Here is a 20,904-nt window from a genome sequence, read left to right as displayed (position 1 = left end):
AATTTCTTGATCATAATCTGACAAACATTCTTTCGTAGAAGATATATTTCATAAATTGTTCACATGTTCGTTTTGAAGCACGTTCAAATGCTTCCTCATTCATTATCCCGACTATTTAACAACTGTGCTCTTATAACCCTAAAAGTGAAGTCATCATTGTTCAAAAAAACGAAACCATACTCGGTCCAATTTTTATGCCGCAACATTATTATTGATAAAAAAATCGATGTAAATGATGTTCACCGATTTATTTCTGACATTTGCGAACTTTTCAACACTGGCGTTGATATCCTCACTATCCGTTCGATCGCATTGTGCCACGCAGCTGACGGATTATTTACAAAATTTAATCGTATACCGCACTACCACGTTACGTTATTATCGATCGAGGCGAGCGATCGACACGCACTCTCTTGAGCTATCTACGTAAGCTTCTCAAAGCCGTGCTCGGAGCTATTTTTAGCCTTGCAGTTCAAGCGTATGTGATATATCTAGTCTTGTGGTCTGAAAGTCGTTGAAAATTCTTTGTCGAACTGATGATTTCGACGATGTTGGAAATATTATACCTGGTATATTTTGGCTCTCCGTGCATCGATCGTATTGATATATGCGCCTGAATTAAAAGCTCTAAAAATCAATAAACGTATGAAACTTACCAAATGTCGAATTTCATCGTGACAAGAGACAAATATGTGATGATATTTCCGCCGGGAGGTTAGACTGGCTTCTCATGGCGGTAAAAGATAGTGTATATATTGAGAGAAACCTCGAAAGTTAACACTCGGTCACCGCCGACTCGGCACCACTCACGTTCTTCGTCTGTTTTTCGCAGGCTGGCCATCCCATATTTAATTTTAAACTGCGAATTTCGGACTTTCGCAGTTTCAAATTAAATATGGAATGGCCAGCCTGCGAAAAACAGACGAAGAAAGTGAGTGGTGTCGAGTCGGCGGTGACCAAGTGTTAATTAACTTTCAAGATATTCTCTCACAATCAGTATAGAGTGAATTGTTAAAGATAGAATGGTCTTTTTTCATGGAAAATGATATATACGTCAATTCAAATTGTAAGTAAAAGTTCATATCCTTTGTTACCGTTGCCTTCGTTTTATCTGTAGTTTCTCGAGATTTTGCGAAAAAGGGGTCTTGAATCTTTGAATTTATTGATCAAAAAGAGAACAGCGTAGAAAATTTTGTATACCATTCAGAAAATCAGCGGTGAAATCCTAACGGGATTGTTTTCATTTGAATTTTTAAATCCATTCAATTTTATTCGCTTATTCGTTTGAATGGCGTCTGTTTGTTTATTTTTTTGTATTTTGGGGAGGGGAAGGGGTGCTAATAGCTTTTAGATCGATACGGATTTGAGCTGATGGAATGGGAGCTCCACCACCATATACTTGCCAACGCCGGCGTCGCATCCATTAGCAAATATGCTGAATACAATCACCCCGACGGTTTTCTGGTGAAGGTAGACCTGTAGGTGTACTAAGGTTAGGAATATAATATATTTGACGAGGGTTTACCGCTCGGTAACACGATGCGATTTGATATATTATTTGTCGTCGAAGCTTAAGCATATTGAAGATTCGAATCTGCCCAAAAATCTGTCCCGGTATTTATCAATGAATTCTTTTCACATTATTTATTTTCTCTCTCCATACCGTCAGCTTTATATGTTGAATTATAACCGCGTTTTCTCCTATGCAAAACGGGAAGAGAAAAATCACATAGCACAAGAATCGAGGACTGGACGGTTTTCAAATTACAGCTAGTTCATTTCGGCGCCAATCCAAAAGACTGACCGTAGCGATTCAGTTGGAGAACGTGGCAGAACTTAGATTTTTCTTTACGGTAATAAGTCACCTCGGAGTATTGCAGAGTTCTCTGTTTCAGAATGCAAAAACTAATCAAAGGCCCATCTCACAATTTCCAAATTTCTATAATATTACCGCAAAGGATTACCTGACTGTTACGGTACACCAATTCCGGAGTATCTGAAGATAACTCGATCAATTAATCGGAATATAATACCCAGTTTAATTACCGACCATGATTCGGGGTGGCAGAGTTAAGTGCGAATGATGGCCAGGAGTTACCGCAAAATTAATCGATGGGTTACTGGACAATTGCATCAGCAGTTCCGGACGATATCCCTTTGTAGCTAGCTTATGCCACATCTACGGTCGAATTCAGGGCGAGCGTGAATAAGAAATGCAAATACTAGACGGGGAGAAACAAATGGTAATGGACGCAAATAGGCAGTAAAGCAATTTAAGATTTTTTAAGAGAACGCTATAGTAAGTCTTTACCCTCCGCATTAAATGTCACTTATCTTGACTATTACCGAAGTATACTCGTCACTAATGTGAAATTACCGTAGTCAGCGCATTTCTACATGCAATGCCAAATAAGAATACCCCCGCAAAAAAAAAAAAAAATGGTCTTATGCAACAATAATGCCAACAAATTTATTCCTGTAATTGAATTACCACTTATTGTAGGAATAAATTTCCTAACCGTATTCTCGCAGGAATCAAAAAAGTTTTCGAATATTTTTGTTTGGCCTTCCATGTAGAGCTGCGGTGACTGCGGCATTTTTGCATCGGTGTGGTGTAGGCTTCGATAAGAGTCGAAATAAGTGATGTTTCACTCAGTCGGTAAGGACTGTCTACAGAATCCTCTCACGGAACGCAATTTTGCGAGACAAAAAGAAAGAAAAGAAAATTGATAAGCGTTCCGCCCGCGTTCCGACCGAGGCTTCACCGTCTTCTTTAAATTTGGTGAATTTCTAGTCTGCTCAAAGGTCGCTGAGGAGAGGAGAGGGTCGGTATAGAGCCTCCTCGACGCGTGGAGCCACTGAGCCTGCGCAGGTTGAACCACATGTTGCTTTCTTCAGACTGTTCCGCGTAATTGCTTTTCTGTCTACACAAACGCCCACGGCCAGCGACGACGACGACGACGAACTCTCCAGCACACATGCGCTCACGAAAGTACCTCGAGGTTCCCCGGCTTCTGTCTCCATTGATCAGAGGACCTCACGGTTCGTTTGCTCCGCCTCAGAACAATCACCTTCTTTTCAGCAACCAGAAAAAATGATACGAAACAAAGTGAGAAAGACAAGATGTACGCCCGTTTCCTTCTTCCAACGATTTCACGATCACTTTCATCGACTTTGGTTTTGAAAGAGATTCGATAAATTAACCCCGTCACTGCTTTTATCATCGTCGTTATGATTCTCATTGTTCTCATTGTTTTTTGACTTTCTGGGCACACTTGCGTTCTACGCATTTACTCTCAGTTAACTCGAAACTGAAAGTTGAACAATATTTGGCCTTGGGCCTAATTATTATGTTTCCCATGAAAGTATTTGTACATTGGTTCGTTTATGTCGTAATATTAATACCTGTAATTTAGAAAATCTGATAACTAATACCTATGTGTGAAATACGTTTCAGAGTTAAAGTTTATAATCTTTACTGTAAGATAATTCTCTTTTATTCCGGCTTTAAAAACGTCATATTCAAATACTTTTTCCCGCTTTTTCTTGAGGGGTACGCAAATCATACGTTGTATAGTATGGGCGAACATAACCCTGGGTTCAGTTTAAAGGATGCTAACTCATGAAATCAAATATTCCTTCAACGGTGATCAGCGTGATATATCAGCTTTAAAATCTAAATTCAACCTGCAGACCGGTTGTCGATTTATTGACATGCCAGATATCCAAAAAAGCGATCGAACCATTCCAGTGTCGAAATGTGTCTTCAGCCTTTAACGAAACGAAAATTTCTTTTTCAGGAAGAAGATTTGATGGTCAAAGCTCACTGAGCTGGTGGATCCTGGTTATCTTTGGAAGTTGATACCAAAAGCGTGGCAAGACGAAGTCCAAGTGAGGACAAAAGCGCATCATCAAAGGTCGGACGTACTCGGAGCGGAGGTGAAAATCGAGGGTCATGGGCTGGTGAAGAGGCGGAGTCGAACCGCCGTGAGTCCAACCATGATGACAAGGCTTGGGCTCCGGTGACGTCAGTGGACTCTCGCTCGGCGAAGAGACGGTTCACCGAAGGGGGGTGGAAAAAACGAAGTCGAGTAGCCTGAACGGCGGGGGCCGTTTTGCCCGGCTGGTTAAGGTCGGGACGTTTATCCAGCGAACGTTGAACGGAGGGGACGGAAGCTGGATCACCTTCGAGAAATGTCGTCCAGCGCCAAACGGCTGGTGCTGTCGCTCCGAGGGCGCGGCGCCAGCGGTGGCGGCGAAGGCGGAGGCGGAAGAGGCGGCCGCGGGGACCTCGGCGACGGCCTCGGCGGCGGAAGCGGCAGCGGAGGCGGCAGCGGCTCCGGAAGTGGCGCTGTTGCCACCAGCGCTACGCGCCTCTGCCACTACGACAGCGGCCACGAACTCGACGAAATATCGGTCGTCGGAGTTGGGACCCGGAACGGAGAAAGCCTCACGCCAACTACCCCTTGCCACTGCAAATATGGTAGTGGACAAACACTCTACAGCGTTGCCACTTCTATTCCTCCGGCCCCAGCGATACCCGCCCCCAGAGTCGTCCCTGGTGAGTAAAGTCACCCACTAAAAGTAGAAAACAAATATCTTCTGTTGAACTTGCGAAATACGGCGTAGGAAGTTTTTTTTTTTTGAGGGGGTGGAAGCGGGAGGGTTTGTCAACGCATGACCAGTGAAAGATGTTTATTGTCTTCAATGTTCCATTACACCGAGACTTGCTGACGGAAAATCACTGAAAAAAAATATTTGAAAGCCACGAATTGCGGCCTTGAAATGAGGAAACAAAAACTTAGGGTCTTCCTGTTCGTACGAGTGGAGTTCTGAGAAAAACCATTTCCGATATGATGCAGATCACGTCCGAAAGACGAGATCCAAGACTTTCTTGAATCCTCAATGTACCCTTCAAGCTCCTGCAGAACAAATTTACGTATCTGAACCTCCCAAGAAACAAAATCAAATGCAAATGAAACAAAAAATAGACCTAACCCAAATGACTTCCAATTCATCAAAACTTCGTCCCAAGTTGGAGAAAGTCGAACGACAGTCTGGCAATTTTTTATTGAACAACTTTGAGAAAAAAGCGTCAGAGTCCACTGTGAAACCCGTCTGAAATTACGACCTGATACGAACTGGCCTGCACTCGATATACCTAAATTTACCAATTCCAGACAACGTTTAGAAGTTAGGATTGACGAGGGAGGACGATTGTTCATCGGTTGATTAGCGGAGGCTTGCTTAAGCCTTAATAATTTGAACCCCAGTTTTTGGTGGCAGCGGTGGGACGGTCGGAGTTCGCGAGTAAATTGTTGGCTGCCGGTGATGAATGTGGGTCTCGGAAATTTTAAACTATTGTTTACAAACCGAGAACCTCGTAGTGTGCGGTCGGTTTTCTCATTCACTAATTACTGTGCGGCCTGGGCTGAGGTTCGCTGAGCAAATAGGTACGCTGGCTATCTCCAGCTCGTCTGCACGTTCTCGGTTCCGTGTAGCAGGCTAACTCACCCAAATTTCATCAGAATATTCTCACAGAGCTTCTACTCCTTTTTTTCAATCTGTTCCGGTTCCTTTTTTTCGTCGTTTTCTTCCTCAGGCAAGTCGTTTCAAATTGATCCTTGTTGCCGTCGTGTAAATGCTGCCGGTATAAGAGACGCTTTCAATTTTTATGTCGAAGGACGAAGTATAAAGATTGCGATAAATACCGCTTACCCAAACTTCAACGTGGGTATGATCGTTATTTGTTAATATAGCACGGCGTCTTCATAAGGCAAAGAATAGATGTATAAAAAATTATCTCATCTTCGAAGTTCGTAAAAAAGCGTTCGACCGTTATCGCGTAAGTAATACTGCGATGTTACCTTTGATCTTTATACATAAAAGAAAAATTAATAAGGCCAAATAAGCTTTTCATTATTTTTTTATTTTCCGTTTCTTATTCTTTTGACGATCTGAAGATTATCCTGATATCTTTTACGAGTTAATTTCTCCGTTACCTATAGGCACTTTTCCTCCTCTCATGCACCATCGGAAATAACAAATACAAAGGGAACAGGATAATAGTCGCAGTTTTGAACATTGGTAATATAATATCCTTGTAGCATGTATAAAATCAGGTTCGAAGTTTCTTTAGTGCTTATTCTAAAAAAAAAAAATCAAAGTGGTTGTTGTCTTTGAAATAAAATATGAGCTACGGTGTATTCATTAAGGCTTGTTTTGAACGATCATTTGAGTACTTATTAGTTCAATGCTAAAACACACGTTTCAGGCTTCATAAGTATTCATTCTGAAGGTAAACTTTAATGTTTCTATCAACGTTCATTAGGAATGAGAGCTCAAAGGTCTCATTAGTGCTTGTTCCGAAATATCATTCAAGTGTTCCTTACTACACTTTCTAAAATAATACCCAATTGTTTGTTAGCGTTCGTTCACTAAGTACCCTTCACGTTATACATTTGTGCTCCTTCTATGAGTCCATTAGCAAACATGATATTTGTAGCTATACAAAAAATCTACTCGGATCATTAATTTTTTTTTCTGTTTTTGTTGGTCAAAATATTTGTTCAAAGTTTTAAGTAGTAGTGCTGATTCACATAAGTGTAAGCGGAACTTTGATGAGAAATGGTTGTACATTAGTGCCTGCGAGATAACGGCTGAAAATGAAGGATGAAAGCATTTCGTTAAAGTTTGCGAAAAAGTCAAACATGCGTGTATGTGTATCGGAAAAAGTTCTACGGTACCTCGTGCGATAAGAGTACAAATCTTTGCTCGAGTGCGAAGAGTGGACTAGTAGGCAAACACTATGGAAAGTTGTTGAAATATACACGAATCAGTGAAGTTTCCGCGTCCCCGCAGCACCACCAACAGCAGCCATACTCTGTGTGGTTATAAATATTTTACTGTGTACGTGGGCACGTGTAACCGTGGCGCAGACGACCGATTGCATTCCCCCCTTGTCCAATAAAATCCACCCCACACTATTTCGCGGGTCTGGCTATTCTGCCGGAATATAGGAGAGTAATCGATCAGCCTGCAGATTTTTCGCCAGTTTCTTTTCCATTTCTTTGCCTATTTTCCACTCCGCAAATTTTCTGAGAATTGCTAGCACATATTGCAAGGGAATATTACGATGTTAAAAATGCGAAAAACATTGTCTTTTTCTTTTGCATCCGATAAAAATTTTAGGCGACTAAATAAAAAACAGTTCAAATTTAAATGAGACTTGGATCCGAGTATCGGAGGTTAAATGCAGGGAACTGGTGCAAATAATCTGATTTTTTCGGGGTATTACAAAGAGAATGGTAGGGGCGAAACGATTCGAAGGGTAGGAGATGTACGAGTGGAGAGTCAGAAGAACGTGAATTATTGACTGAAGCATTGACGACGACATCCCGACGCGTCATGCAGAACCGGATCACTTTTGAAGGCAAAGTGCCTCTCTGCGATCCACGCTCCTCCTTCTCACCCCATTCCTAAGACATTGTTATTCCAACGTACCGATGTACGAATGTACCTTTTTACAGATGCGAGCTGAAACACAGAGTGAAAATCACACTGCATGGCAAATTTCTATGCATAGATTGTATGCAAATGTGTAAATATTGTTATGGTACGTACGTTACACAGAATTCCGCGATCTCAAATTCACTGCACACGACGTTAAATGAACCACAAACATCTAGATAGCACACAATAAAAATCTCGGCACTTTCTTTTTCCGATTTATGCATTAGTTTTTATTGCGTCTAAATTCGTATACTTTTCTATCTCCATCTTTTCCCGACTGGTAATACAAATTCAAGGTAAAATTTCTTCAGCTGAGAACGGAAAACAAAGAAACTTTTTCTCATACTTTCCGATCACATGTTTTATTTAATTGTCAGCTTTGGAAGATTTTTCCACCCGTGATTCGTAGATTTTTCAATTTTTTTTTTTTTTTTTCTCCGTCAACTAAAAGAAACAAAAACAAACGGACAACCGATCCGAAGGGTAAAAAAATGTCTGGCTTCTTTTTGACTACCAATTCTCCCACATCTTCATATATACAATTCGAGATTTTAATTTCAGCCAATTTCCGATCTATACCTACAGATTATTCAATTTTTCATTCTGAGTATAGGAAGCACCGTGAATTTCCAGGTATAGTCCTTCGCGTTCGAAATCCTAGTTAAATTTTGATAGACGTTCATACATAAGCATACATAATGTATTGTAACATATATGTATAGGTACACATATGTACAGGGAGAGAAGTTGGGATGCCAGAGAAATCCTGCAGTAACGTAGATGCAGCGTGTGTGTGTGTGTGTGTATATATATATATATACACACACACACGCGCCGTATTTACGTCATATATATACAATATAATATATATACATACAGCGTATTGGCTACTTGCCAGAATATATCCGGGAATAGTAACGGGCCCGGTTTCAGGTTTGGGGGGCGGAAGATAGGCAGCGGTAGGTGAGCCAGCCTAGCTAGCTCACTAGGTAACTGGCTTCCTGCCAGCTCTGTCGATACCGCAGTCGGCAGGCCTGAACCAGGCGAACTCGAGATTCCTCCCCCTTCTGCGACTTGCAGTTTGTGATCAACCGAGTTCGCTGGATTCGGGAGAGGTATACTGTACACACGATATATACTGGACCATAAAACGCGTCTGCGTTCCGTACTTGCGTGAAAAATATAGTCGCTACCCCTTCTGCCCCGCTTCGCCCCTTCTTCTTCCAATGTCATTTGGAATATTTCACCAGCAGTGCTAAAGTTCAACTGTGACACAATGATCTACGCACTGCGCTTGTCCCGCGCTTTTTTGCCTGCAGTGTAATGCGCACGCAACGATTTCTAACCTAGAGTTACGGTTGAAGTCATGATTGACCACACTTGCGCAATGTGTGGTTTATTTATTGTCTTGTGGAACGGTATGGAGTAAAACAAATGTTTGTCGATATGTAAAAGCATTTCCACCTGATGCAGAAAAAGCAGAAGGAAGAAACATAGTATCCGATAAGAAAATAGTACTTTACGATACCAGTGCACCAAGTACGTGATTCTCGCACGAGTGTAGTTTCTTGGCCGAGCGAAGCATGGATAACAAAAACACGAGTGCGAGGATTACGTACGCGCACGCGTGTCGTATACTATTTTTTGTAATATTTGTAATTGGAAGTTCGGTTCGAGAAAATTGTAAACGCAGTAGTCCAACCTGAACATAGACGCGTTGCTTTAACACATCGGATGTAGTCGTAGTCACGACTCGTCACATCCGACGGCGCTACTTACGTCTCATTTTCTCAGATTAGCGTGCGGGAATGAACATTACCTAGCAGTTTTCCAACATTATCTAACAGTCTTGGAACTGTTGGGGAATCTGTCGCTTCGCGCACCCTCTATGGTGCACGAAGTCAAACCTTCCATGCAGGTGTTATAAAAAAATAATTTTCAAATTGACCAAAAAATTATGACGTTATGTCTCTAACGCAGCTCGCTGTGTTGCCGTTTGGGACGTTGATCAGTAAAACAGTGATGCGGGAAATTCAACGTTCGACCGTAAATTGATGCATTCTTATTAATCGCTTTATTGGATAATAAATACAAGGAGAATTGACGAATGTAACCTGAAAGTAACTGTTTACATTACAAATCATCAGAACGAGAGTGAGAAGAACCGAGGATTGAGTTGAGAAATGAGCTCGGTTGTTTTTTTCGTTGCATTTATCAGCCAAGAGAGGTGTAAAGATTTTGGGGATAAAATTACCGTCGTTTTTATTGGATGTGACGGTTAAGTACGTATGAATAGATAGGCAGGCTTACGGACCTTATATATCTTTGTGGGGGTTTGTGAAAAACGTGTCTGTTGGGAAATAGGGAATGGAGGTAAATCACCAGTTTGAAGTATTAGGACTTACGAAGAGACAAAAGTCTTGCGATCACGAACTTCTGTGTCCAACGCCCCTATCCTCCAGCCCCCAACATGTCTACCGCTTTCTCACTCTCGAGGGATTTGATAAAAACGCGAGCAGACCGTATAACACATGATATTTTTCGAACTCCATGCCATAGCCGAGACTGTGTGAGTGCATAAAACTGAACAATGCGCAATATTCGTCCTTAGAGACGAAAAGAAAAACAGAAGAAAACCTTAAGCTAGAGAACAAAGAATTAGAGGATTACACGCGAACTTGTCTGGTGATAGTTATAGCTTGAAACGTGTAATTGAAACGATGTTCGGGCTTAAATTGAACAATCAAATAATTAGAAGATTGCAGTTTCTTGTTTGGTACTTGCAAACTGAATGGAGAATAAAGTTATACGCGGTACCGGGGCACGACGGGCCAGTTAAAAAAATTTGCCAAAAACAAAAACAACCGTTTTTTCAATATTGAGATATTATTAGAAGTTTGGTTAATATATGCTAAATTAAAGAATGCAACATTTCTATAGGACAAACAATTTTTTTTTTTTTCAAGATTTTTCTAAAAATGATATTTTCGATAAAGGCCATTTGTTCCGGAACGTAAATCTTTTGGTCATAGATATTTATAAATAATCAATGATTTATTCAATATAGGAAGAATTAAAGGAACTGCAGAGTTATTGAAAAAAGAAATGTAAAACTTTTGGAGTGGGTCCGTCGTGCCCTGGATTTTTTTTTCAATTATGGTAAAATAATGATGAATTTGTTCGAGATAGAACAAAACAACGTGTACCCGGCGCTCAAAAACCAGAAAAAATAATCAGGAGCTTACGCGGTCCGTTGTGCCGTACGTTCCCTCATATAACTGCTAAGAGAGTATTTCAGACTTCTGTAGTTCAGGCCTTTAGAATTTACAACTTTTCATATCCAATCTTGAGTTGCAAGTGTTTTGAGGGTTTAATCTTGAATCTCGGAACAGTCGTTTACCTTGCGTTGACGGCAATAAGGAAAAGCAATAAGTCGCGATGGTCTCTGACCCTTAATGTATGATACGTTCTGTACGTATACCGGGACTATATGCGGGTGATTTTACGATACAACGTCAGACCCTCGAGACCAAGACGGCAGAGGTTGAAGCTAAGAAGGGACTGAGATGGAGGAAGCAACCAACGGTATAATAAAAGTATTTACGTCAGTAATACGTCCCCTCCTTCCAGCCCCCCCCCCCTCTCTTTCTCATCTCTCACCGCCGAGCGAGAGAGATGGAATGAAGTGAGATCCTCGAACCTGGTTTGCCAGGCGCATTCAATATAAACTTGGACTGAACTTAAGTGCCACTTCAATTTCCACTGATCGTTGATCCGTCCCTTGCCTTTCCGCCCTCGTTGCACTTACTCCAATTTCGTCGTCCGCTCGGATACATATAATACAAAGGTATGTATTACGTCAACCAGCGTGAGCGCGTCTTGCGGAGGGAAATTACTTTTTTAACAGATCGCACAGTTCTGAAATCTCACACTTCAATCTAAGAACAACTGGACTTTTACAGATGCCCTCATTATCGTCGATTCGGCGCGAAGTTTTTAAAAAATTGTACAAAAAACCTTTGACACCTTCTCAAACACCGGGCACGGATGAATGATATGACGTTAAGTGATCGACTGATAGTTTTAGGTAAATATTATCAGTATCGAGGTACAGAAAACTTCGTGCAAGGTATTACGACATTTATTTTGTCGAGTTAAGTTGATTTGTTGTGAAAAAATGGCGAAAGAAAGGTACTTTTAAAATTAAATATCGAGATGCACATTTTCCGCCACGAGATAGCGTCCTTTGATATTTCAGAAACCATTAGAAGACTGATCGGGATTTCGCGTTTACTTTCACGTCTGTACCGAAACAATACGATTGCGAAATGTTTGGAGAAACGTCAGCTGCGCTTCGCCATTTTCAAGATTGTTGGCACTTGTTGTACACGCCGTACTTAACGATACTCCGTAATGATCGCAACCAATAAGTGAACGGTAGTCCAAGCTGTTTGTTCGTCGTAAAAAATTTACTTTGAGCACGAAACCCTTGACCCTATATAATCCTTCTCCCAATGCCCCTCGGCGATTAACTCACGTTTCAAAAGTTTTATCCCCGCCAACTTAGCGCCATGAGGGAGAAACGAGGAAATGAATTTTTACTTATTCATGCGTTAAGGGTTTTTCTTCACAGCCTTTCTACCGTTCTTTTGGCAAAACGAATCCCGTTGTAAACGACGATGCTCATTCGGACGGATAAAATTTCAAGGTTAATATCAGAATCCGAAAGAAAAAAGAAAAGAACAAGACAGGTACGAGAAAATGAGAGTAAATGGCCGCGAGGGGGTGGGGGTAGGTGGGGGGGGGGGGGGGGGGGCGCAAAAACAAAGAAAAACAAATATGATAATAAGATGAAACGAAATAAAAACTTCCCACATCGCACCTGCCACGGTCCGTTATATCTCATTTTGAAGTAAGAATAAACAAGGGTGACTCCGGGTGTCTAGCACAATGCAGAGAGATCATCCTCACCCTCTCCTTCTCTTTTCCCAATCCTTCTCTTCCGCCGCGCCTCACCGTCGTCTCAAGAATTCAGTACCAGATTCTATATATAACTTTATACAGCACACATTTATGTACATATATGTATGTGGGGGGGGGGGGGGGGGGGGATGTGCGCAGTACCAAATCCTCGCGGTTGGCTTATTGTTAGGTAACCCTCTTCCTCTCCGATCCCTCGCTCCATTTTCGCTCCTGTCTCGTCACCCCTTGGCAAAAGATAAATATTTACCCTTATATACGTGTACATACATGTATGATGTACATGTTACGCGTATGTATGTATGTATGAGTATATAAGCAGAGAGAAGAAAAGAGAGAAAGTGAGATCGAAGAGTGAATTGAATCACGCAACATACCGACGTACAATATCGATGGTTCTTTCGACACCGGACACAATTTTTCACGACATCGTCGGCAATTTTTTTTTTTTGGAATGCCAAAACACCTCGTTTCGTGTTTTGCAAATCACACCTCAAGGAATTTGTTACAGTTGTGTGAAGGTTGATTTATCTTCTAGGTAGTTGAGTGTTGGGACAAAATAAAAACGACAAATTATCAAAAATATATAATTTCACGGAATACTTTTTTTTCAAACCGATGAATCAATTTATCATCTAATAAATAACACTGATACAATACCGCACAAGATACCGTGAAAATGTGAAAAAGATTGAATAACAAGTAAAGTGAGAAGAAATATTCAACGTTCAACGTGCTTTTTTCTTTCGCTCTTTTTGTTTCGGCTTTGTTCTTTCTTCTTTTCCTCCGTGTTGGAGTAATGAACCAATTATTTCCGGGTTCTCCGTCTTCAACGTTACCTACCTATAGGATATAGGTATATGTGTAGGGTACAACCTGGAGCCAGGAGCTATAATACTGCCATTATTCAACCGAGCCAAAGCAGCCGGCCTGACCCACGTTTGCGACGCGGCCGTAGATATCACTCGAAACGCGATGAAATGCTGCGAATTCGGGAATTTTGGATCCCTCCACCCCAATTTCAATGGGTCGCCTCACGTCCCACGAGGACTAAGTACAAAATTGAACCTTCGTCCAGGGAATTGTCGTAACCGCAAGCGAGACGAAATTATCTACACGGTTTGCTCGTTTCGCCAATTCTTTTCGAGAATTCATCACCCATGATCGCAAAAAGCGCCGGGATAAAAGAAATACGAGCCCCAACGTCTCTGCTATTATCGATTTTACAAATAGCGGTATAACTCATTTTTGTCCTATCGTAAATCAGGAGAATCATGAAATCGTGACCTCTCTAGTTTTTTTGCCGATTGAGTGTTTCGACTAAGTTCACGGTGTTCAATTTTTTTTATTTTTTTAATTTTTTCTTTTTTGCAGCGTGGACACATCATGTTTCATATATGGCATAATTTTCTGCCTGCCTAAATTGACTCGTGCAGTGGTATCGGTAACGTTGATACGCCAGACGCACATGTGGCATGATAATTAATAATGCCAAGTGATGTGGTTACCCGGCTACGTTTAAATGCATAATAATAATTCTGGCAGCGAGAGAGCAAGTGACCCCCGTGATGCGGTGGCTGACCTCACGCCGGGTTATACCACTCGGTTGGTTTCTGCGGCTCGTCAAGTTGCGGTATAAGCATCAAGGGTCATGCTTTTGACTAACAATAAGTAGCCGAATATTACAGTACGGGAGCTTTTGAAGATAGGGGAGCATGCTTTGGTGAAATTTTACTGCACAGCTTACGTCCCAGAGAATTGAGGGCAAGACGATTTTTCTCATTAAAGATTTTTTATCCCTAAAAACTTGCTGTCGTACATTGTTTATCGCGATTTCCGTATCAAGGAATCCTCCAACGGTGTTTCGATCACTACTTCTGGTTCTCACCTCGAAATACATAGAAATTGATACCCAAAAATGCATTCTCAGTGATTTTTTGATTCGAACGAAGCAGGATCCGCGATTTTTGTGAAAAATCCAAGGTTTTCATTACAGCGAAACCTCAATTAGTGGGTATTTCATTCTACGTATATTTGCACGCAGAATTGAGTGCGACTGGTCTCGTAGCCCTCGGAGGAACAATACTGGTGATGCGATAAAAAAATTAGCCTCAGATCAACATGTGATTTTGAGTAAAGTTCAATTCAAGTAAATCTGGTGTTCGATAAATTTGGTAAACCTTCGGGTCTCTTTGAATGGCTATCAAAGACAACTCGTAGGGCAAAATCCGCCTGAATATCATTATGCTGGACAATAGATTCTGTCCGAGGGGTTGGAGCGAAATAGTTTTAGAGAAGTTCTTGCAGGAAGGGGCTGCGGGGACGCCGGCGAATACTCGGGTCAAAGTCAACGTCACCCCCGTCAGATTTCGAGAATAAGTTCATTTACCCGTGAATAATCCTGGCCTTGTTCTACCTCTAATGAGCCTAAAACCAATTATGAGGATGTCAAACAGTTCTATGAAAACGAGATTGAGAATTTAGCTGGAGGAAGGATTTTCTTATCAATAGAAAACCAAAAACGAACTGACTATAATATTTGAACCATCGTACGACATCTTGTATTCAAATCGTCAGGATTCAACTTGAATTTTTTCCCTTTCTGTTCCTGTAACCAAACTCACATGTATGGTTATTACCTTTTTTCATTTCATATTTGTTTTGCTACCGTTAGTTCGTTTTTTGCCAACGTGTTTGCGAGCTGGTTTTCAGGTTCTACGGTTACAGGGGGTCGTCATACGTGCTCCCTTTCGTAAACACTGAATAATTAAAAAATGCGTATCCTGGCAAAGCGACCGATGCGACTCACCACGCGTTATGATAGCTGGGCATTCATTGTCAGCCAAACCGCCGTGTGACAAAATATATTAAAGTCAGCGGATTGGTAGCAAAAGGCTCACCCTCGGGTTAGTCTCATGTAGAGTTAGATACCAAATTTAGCGCCATTCCGCACTCGATTCATAAATGTATTGAAGATTAAAGATTGTCAGAAATTGGAGTCGCGAGTTAAAGAAACCGTAAAGCTCGACATGGAATCTGAGATAGAAAAGTAACCTGAATAAACGAAAGGCCGTTAGTCTAAAAACATTTTAGAATTTCTGATGAATTTCGAGATATCGATGAAACGTTCTTTGGTTTCCAAATTTATATTCTTATCTGACTGAAATTCAAGAATTAATACTAATTCCCGTCTCGAACCAAATTTAGATCAGAGATAGCTTCGGTGAACTGAGCAAGCGGTGGACAGCATTGATTTTTATCCATATCCGGGACGCTTGTTTGAGGAACCCAAGCCTGGCGGACAGCCACGGATTTATACCCTGGTCTGTAGCACAGGGAAATTCGCAAACATAAAATAGGCACGACGGGCTCGGAGTTTCATCTCCCAGCTCCGTGGATGGAAAGGCGGCTATGACAGCGCAAGCGGCCCGAGTCCGTAAATAGTTAAAAAGGCAGCTGACAACGCAAGTTGTCCGAGTTCGTGAATCCAACTAGCTAACTAGCGGGGGGTGTTTTTTATCGGCAAACCCAATTATTTTCTCCCCCCTACCAATAGGAGGAATTCCTTTTCCATTATTTCCCATTCCAGGAGAAATAGTAAATTGCGTGCCAAGAAGGCAAATTACGTCCTTTTGCGCCAGCGACAATTTGCAATATGAAAAATACTTTGGTTCCAAGTTGCACACGTTACTTTATATAACAAAAGTGTGGTTTACAAGTTTATACTTACAGAGAAATTCAAGAAAGAGTATTTTTAAGTACTAGAACGTAAAAGCGCACTATTACGTATTCCGACGCACTGCTTTTTTACTGTCGCTGGAAGGATTACTTTGCGTACAGAACGCAGGCAACGAACGAGGCGCGTAAAGCATACTAGTGCTATATAAAAACCTTTAATTCCAAAATTTCTCACAAGCCAGCGGCTCCCCAAATTCCGCGAAGGTTACATTTACTTACGAGGTAAAGTAAACTGCCGGGTTGATGAAAGCGAGAGCGAGGAGCAGTACTTGATGACTCAAAAGGTTTCCGACTTCGGTACTAACGAAATGATGAAAATATTTAATGCGGTGATACAGAAACTGTAATTGAGAATAACCGGTACAAATTTTTTATTCAATCCAAAATATACGTGCACCACATTAATTGTAAGTAAGCGTAAAAGACCGGACGGAACGACAAGTTTTCAAGATATAAAACGAAAGAAAAAAGAATAATAATTAACGAAGTGTGTTGAACAACGTCAATTTTGTTGTCATCAAATTTTTTTTTCCAATTTACAGCAGGAACCTATCGTGAATTCTGACCTAGTTACGGTGATCAAGAAATGAGAGAGTATTTCCAATAATGCCTGAATATGACATTTTTTTTAAAGCTATGAGCCATAAATAATATGCTCCGTGGCTATGGCTATCACTAAACTGCGAATAACTAATATAAAAGCCTGAAAGTATAATATTTATGAGCAAATTGAGTTGCCGGTTGAAATTGTGTGTTCAAAAATGAAACAACGTTGTAAAAATTTCAGTGTGTATAATGCAACTGAAACGAAAATACATCTCTGATACGAAAATGTCAAACCTAGTCGAATAAAAAAATTAAAAACGATGACAGCAAAAAACCTAAATGCTAATTATGCCATCGAGCGGCCGATGCAACGGGACAGAATTCGATTAAAGAGCTGGGTAAACGTAGTTAAAAACTGAAACCGGATTACGTCCGTGAAAAGTTAGAAGCGGTGAGACATGGTCGGATGCTGTTTGCGTACCCGGTTCAATCAGTCAAGGATGAACGTACATCGTAAAGTTTTTAGTTATTTCATAATAATATCTAATCACCGTGGCTAAAACTCGGAGCCAATTAGCGTTCGCAGTTGATTCGGAGAAACATCCCGTCAGACGTCGTCAAAGCGCGTGCAGATGTTGCGTAACTAATGGAACGGATACGAGGAGTACAAAGAGAACGCGATGGTTTAAGCAAAAGGTTGTTGTAATAAGTATAATCCGATAAGATAAGAAGATAAGAAGATAAATCTTACCGAAGGAAATGAACAATAATTAATTTCCTGGTACGATTGCTCACACGGTAAATACGTTAAATTTTCAGCCCCTAGTTGTAATTGTTGGCGAAAACATATACTGGGAGTTTTCGGTAAATGTTCCTGACGGGAATAATGTTTTGCCGGTATTATATATAGGCAACTGAAGTTACATTTTACACTCGGTAAGTGCCTCGAATGTAACTTTGGTTACCTATCTTCTGGCGAAACATTGTTTGCGTTAGGACGCTTCACCGAAAACTAAATGTATATTTCAAATTCACGAAAAAAATTTGTTTTTCCGATGCTGCTGAGAATCTCTTAAAAAATCGATGTCATATCCGTAAAGATCGGAGCATTATAAACTAACAACCGGGCTCAAAACAGAAAGGGATGGAAATTAGAGGGCAAGAATTCTTCGATGGGAACAAAATTTAATAACCTATTCATCAGGCAAGGTAAAATTGCCTATACACAGTTCAGCAATTCTAACACCGTGACAAAGAAACGGGTCTGTAATTTGCGCGCCCTGACACTCCAGATCGCTATTATTTTATAATTATCGTAGCGCATAGCTGTGCCTCCCTTAGCCGTCATTAACTCGAGTATAATCGGCGGGAGAGTCACAATTCCGGCTATATATACTCGGCAAACTAATTCCCAAGTGTAAACGCGGGCACTGTGTACCCAATGCAGGGTCTCAACCAGAACTCAAGTCAATCATTCGCTCGATGCGCCAGAGCGCGCTGTTCTGTGCACCGAGAAACGGAGGAGAGAGAATTAAAAACTAGTATATATCCTCTTCGCTGCAGCTACCGAGCTATTCTCAGCCCCCGGTTTCACCCCAAAAATTATATGCCGCGAGTTCGCGCTTTGCCTGCACGGTTCTGAATACCCACCGAGCCGCGCCTTTTAATTAACACGGAACAAGTTGGTGGTAGGTTTCACGTGGGAAGTTCCGCCCGCCGCTTTATCTTTTAACCATCACAGCCCCAGGTGTATGTACGTTTCAGACTTCTTTGCCTTCTATTCCGACTTATATTTCCATCTAATACTTCGTTCGACCGAACCGAGTTTATCCCACCGCTGTCACCAATTTCTTTCGTTCGATCAAAATATGCCAACTCTTCGGGATTTCAATTCCATTCTGCCCTAAGGGCGGGCTAGGAACAAGAATATTGTATTTCAGACTGCTTTGATCGTGTGTTACAAGGGTATATGCCAGCAGACGGCGGAAAATGCGGGTGAATTTTTGGCAATTCAAAACTCAATAACCAAGTATTCAATTTCATTGAGACCTGTTTTATCGAAGAGTGTGTAGATCGAGCTTTGCATACATATTTCTTTATCAGAATCTGTCGGTAAGAAGCATTGTCGTCGACTAACGTCGAGCTTTTCCCTGAATGTCAGTGACGTATTTTTTGATGCCGGCAATTTCTCAAAAACTTTATCCAAATTTCATATTTTTTTGTTTAATAAATACAATAGTCGTAAATTTTTTACGAAAAATCAAATTTTTACTTTAAACGATCACCTTTGTAACGCGGGCGCTGCAAAACATGTCACCTACCGAAACAGTTGACGTTATTGCTAGAAACAATGCTTTTTATCAATCGACTCCAATATTTATTTCAAATGTTGACGAAGCTACACACTTTTGAATAAAACAAGCCCCCATTGAATAAAATCGTTGTCGAGGTATGATTCTTCAAAATTCACCCACTTTCGTAGCGATCTACACCTATATCCACCATTGTGAACAATGCCAGTGATTTATTACTGCAAATCAAGCAGAAGAAAAAATGCGACAACGTAAAAAAATTCTCTTTCTACTCATTATCTTCTTTCCACCTATATTTATCGAGGGAAATACGTCAACGCCACGTTATTTCGTACACGCGTGTATACATTGAAATTTTATTCCTCGATAAGGGTGGAGTGGAGGAAAAGGGGGTGGCAACTCTGTGACGGCAATAATGGGCGTATCATGGAAGCTCGAATTTGTCGCGGTAGCTCGGGATAAGAGCCGTTGTGAAATATGGCCTGAAAGCCGGCTGGCAGATTCTCAATTCTAGCTTTGAGCATCCGCCGCGAGACGCCAGTCAGTTTCATCCCTTCTTCTCTCCCTTATTCATGATTTATGCACGCCAATGGGTGAACCCCGTTCACATTTACGGCTCCGTGCGCACCGTTGCGAAGCTCCGGATGTGCTGTGCGGAAATCTTTCAGGAACAATGGGGAAAAATAGTTCAACAAAAAACTTACCCGATGAACATTTATATATGATAAGTTCGCCATTACATTCCATCATTTTTTTTCTCACTTTTCGCGTGTATTCTTCGTTGTAAGATTTTTCACGACTCTTTTCGTAAAACGATTTTCCGAATCCCCGTACTCGTGAAATTCTCCCAAGAAACAAGTCATGCTTGGAATTATGCTCTTTATATTTTTCTTCACGAAGTAATACGATCAGGGAAGATGGAGAAGGAGCTGGTGGAAATATAATCTTGACAGAAATCGAGTTTATTAATTCAAACCGTAAAACATACTGTGTCATGACTTTAATACATTCAAATTGTAAATGCATACATAGAAGATTATAAATATTTCATCAGCTTGAGAATTCTTATGAGAATAATTTTTCTTTTTTTGTTTATATTTATTTCTTACGAGTTATTCAGATTTGAGAAGAGGGCGGATTTTCGTTCGTTGAAAATACCCACACAGTAACGTTTCACCGTTTTATTTTTTTCACCACTTTTTCTTCTTACTTGCAAATAAGTTTCATAACGTATTCTGTCGCGTAGTTCGACACTTTTTTATTTCCCCTCCTTTTATTTCCTTTCTGTTTGCGGCCATCACCGATCCTCTTTTCACCGCCCTCTTTTTACTCTGTTATTGCTTTCGATGTCGGTATAACCTGGTACAGCACCAGGGGCAACAGCGTGGCAAAGACATCCCTGGGGAAGGTGCGTTCTCGATGATAAAAACAAGAAGGTCCCGAAGCCCGCGAATAAATTTTATCGAAAACAATCTAAGAGGCAGTAAGTTTGTGTTTCCCAATCGCGTTTTATGCACTCAGTCTCACCCTGAACTACCCTTTCCAACATCACCCAAAATTACTCAGGAAAATTACTATAAAATTACTATACCATCAGCCCGAAATTCATGTCAGCCCGTTCGAACTTCCCTGACGTTGTTCTCCATGAAAACCGAGGCGATTTTCACCAAAAAGAAATTTCGAGGGTCTGACAGCTTTCGAACAGCGGCATGTCCAAGCTTTTCAAATACAACAACGCGCGTGCTACTAACGGTGGTCTCCTGAATCACGAGAATCGTTACTCTCCGCGATGATTGACGGAACCTCGAATCACTTG

The 20,904-nt window shown here is 41.0% G+C and overlaps 1 protein-coding gene across 2 annotated transcripts in view; it reads left to right on the top strand.

Moving 5' to 3' along the window:
• Window positions 1-4,301: 4,301 nt before the first annotated feature.
• The window catches only part of LOC107226631 (cyclic nucleotide-gated cation channel alpha-3), a 77,235-nt gene continuing 60,632 nt past the window's right edge, over window positions 4,302-20,904 (top strand). For both annotated transcript variants that reach the window (XM_046740332.1, XM_046740333.1), the window contains exon 1: window positions 4,302-4,561. The gene's annotated coding sequence lies outside the window, so the exon portion shown is untranslated. The remainder of the gene's footprint in view (window positions 4,562-20,904) is intronic.

The sequence above is a fragment of the Neodiprion lecontei genome, chromosome 5, assembly GCF_021901455.1.
Source record: "Neodiprion lecontei isolate iyNeoLeco1 chromosome 5, iyNeoLeco1.1, whole genome shotgun sequence".
Classification (NCBI taxonomy): Eukaryota; Metazoa; Arthropoda; class Insecta; order Hymenoptera; family Diprionidae; genus Neodiprion; species Neodiprion lecontei.
Note: the sequence above shows the minus strand (reverse complement) of the source record. Positions and strands in the feature narration are given on the sequence as shown.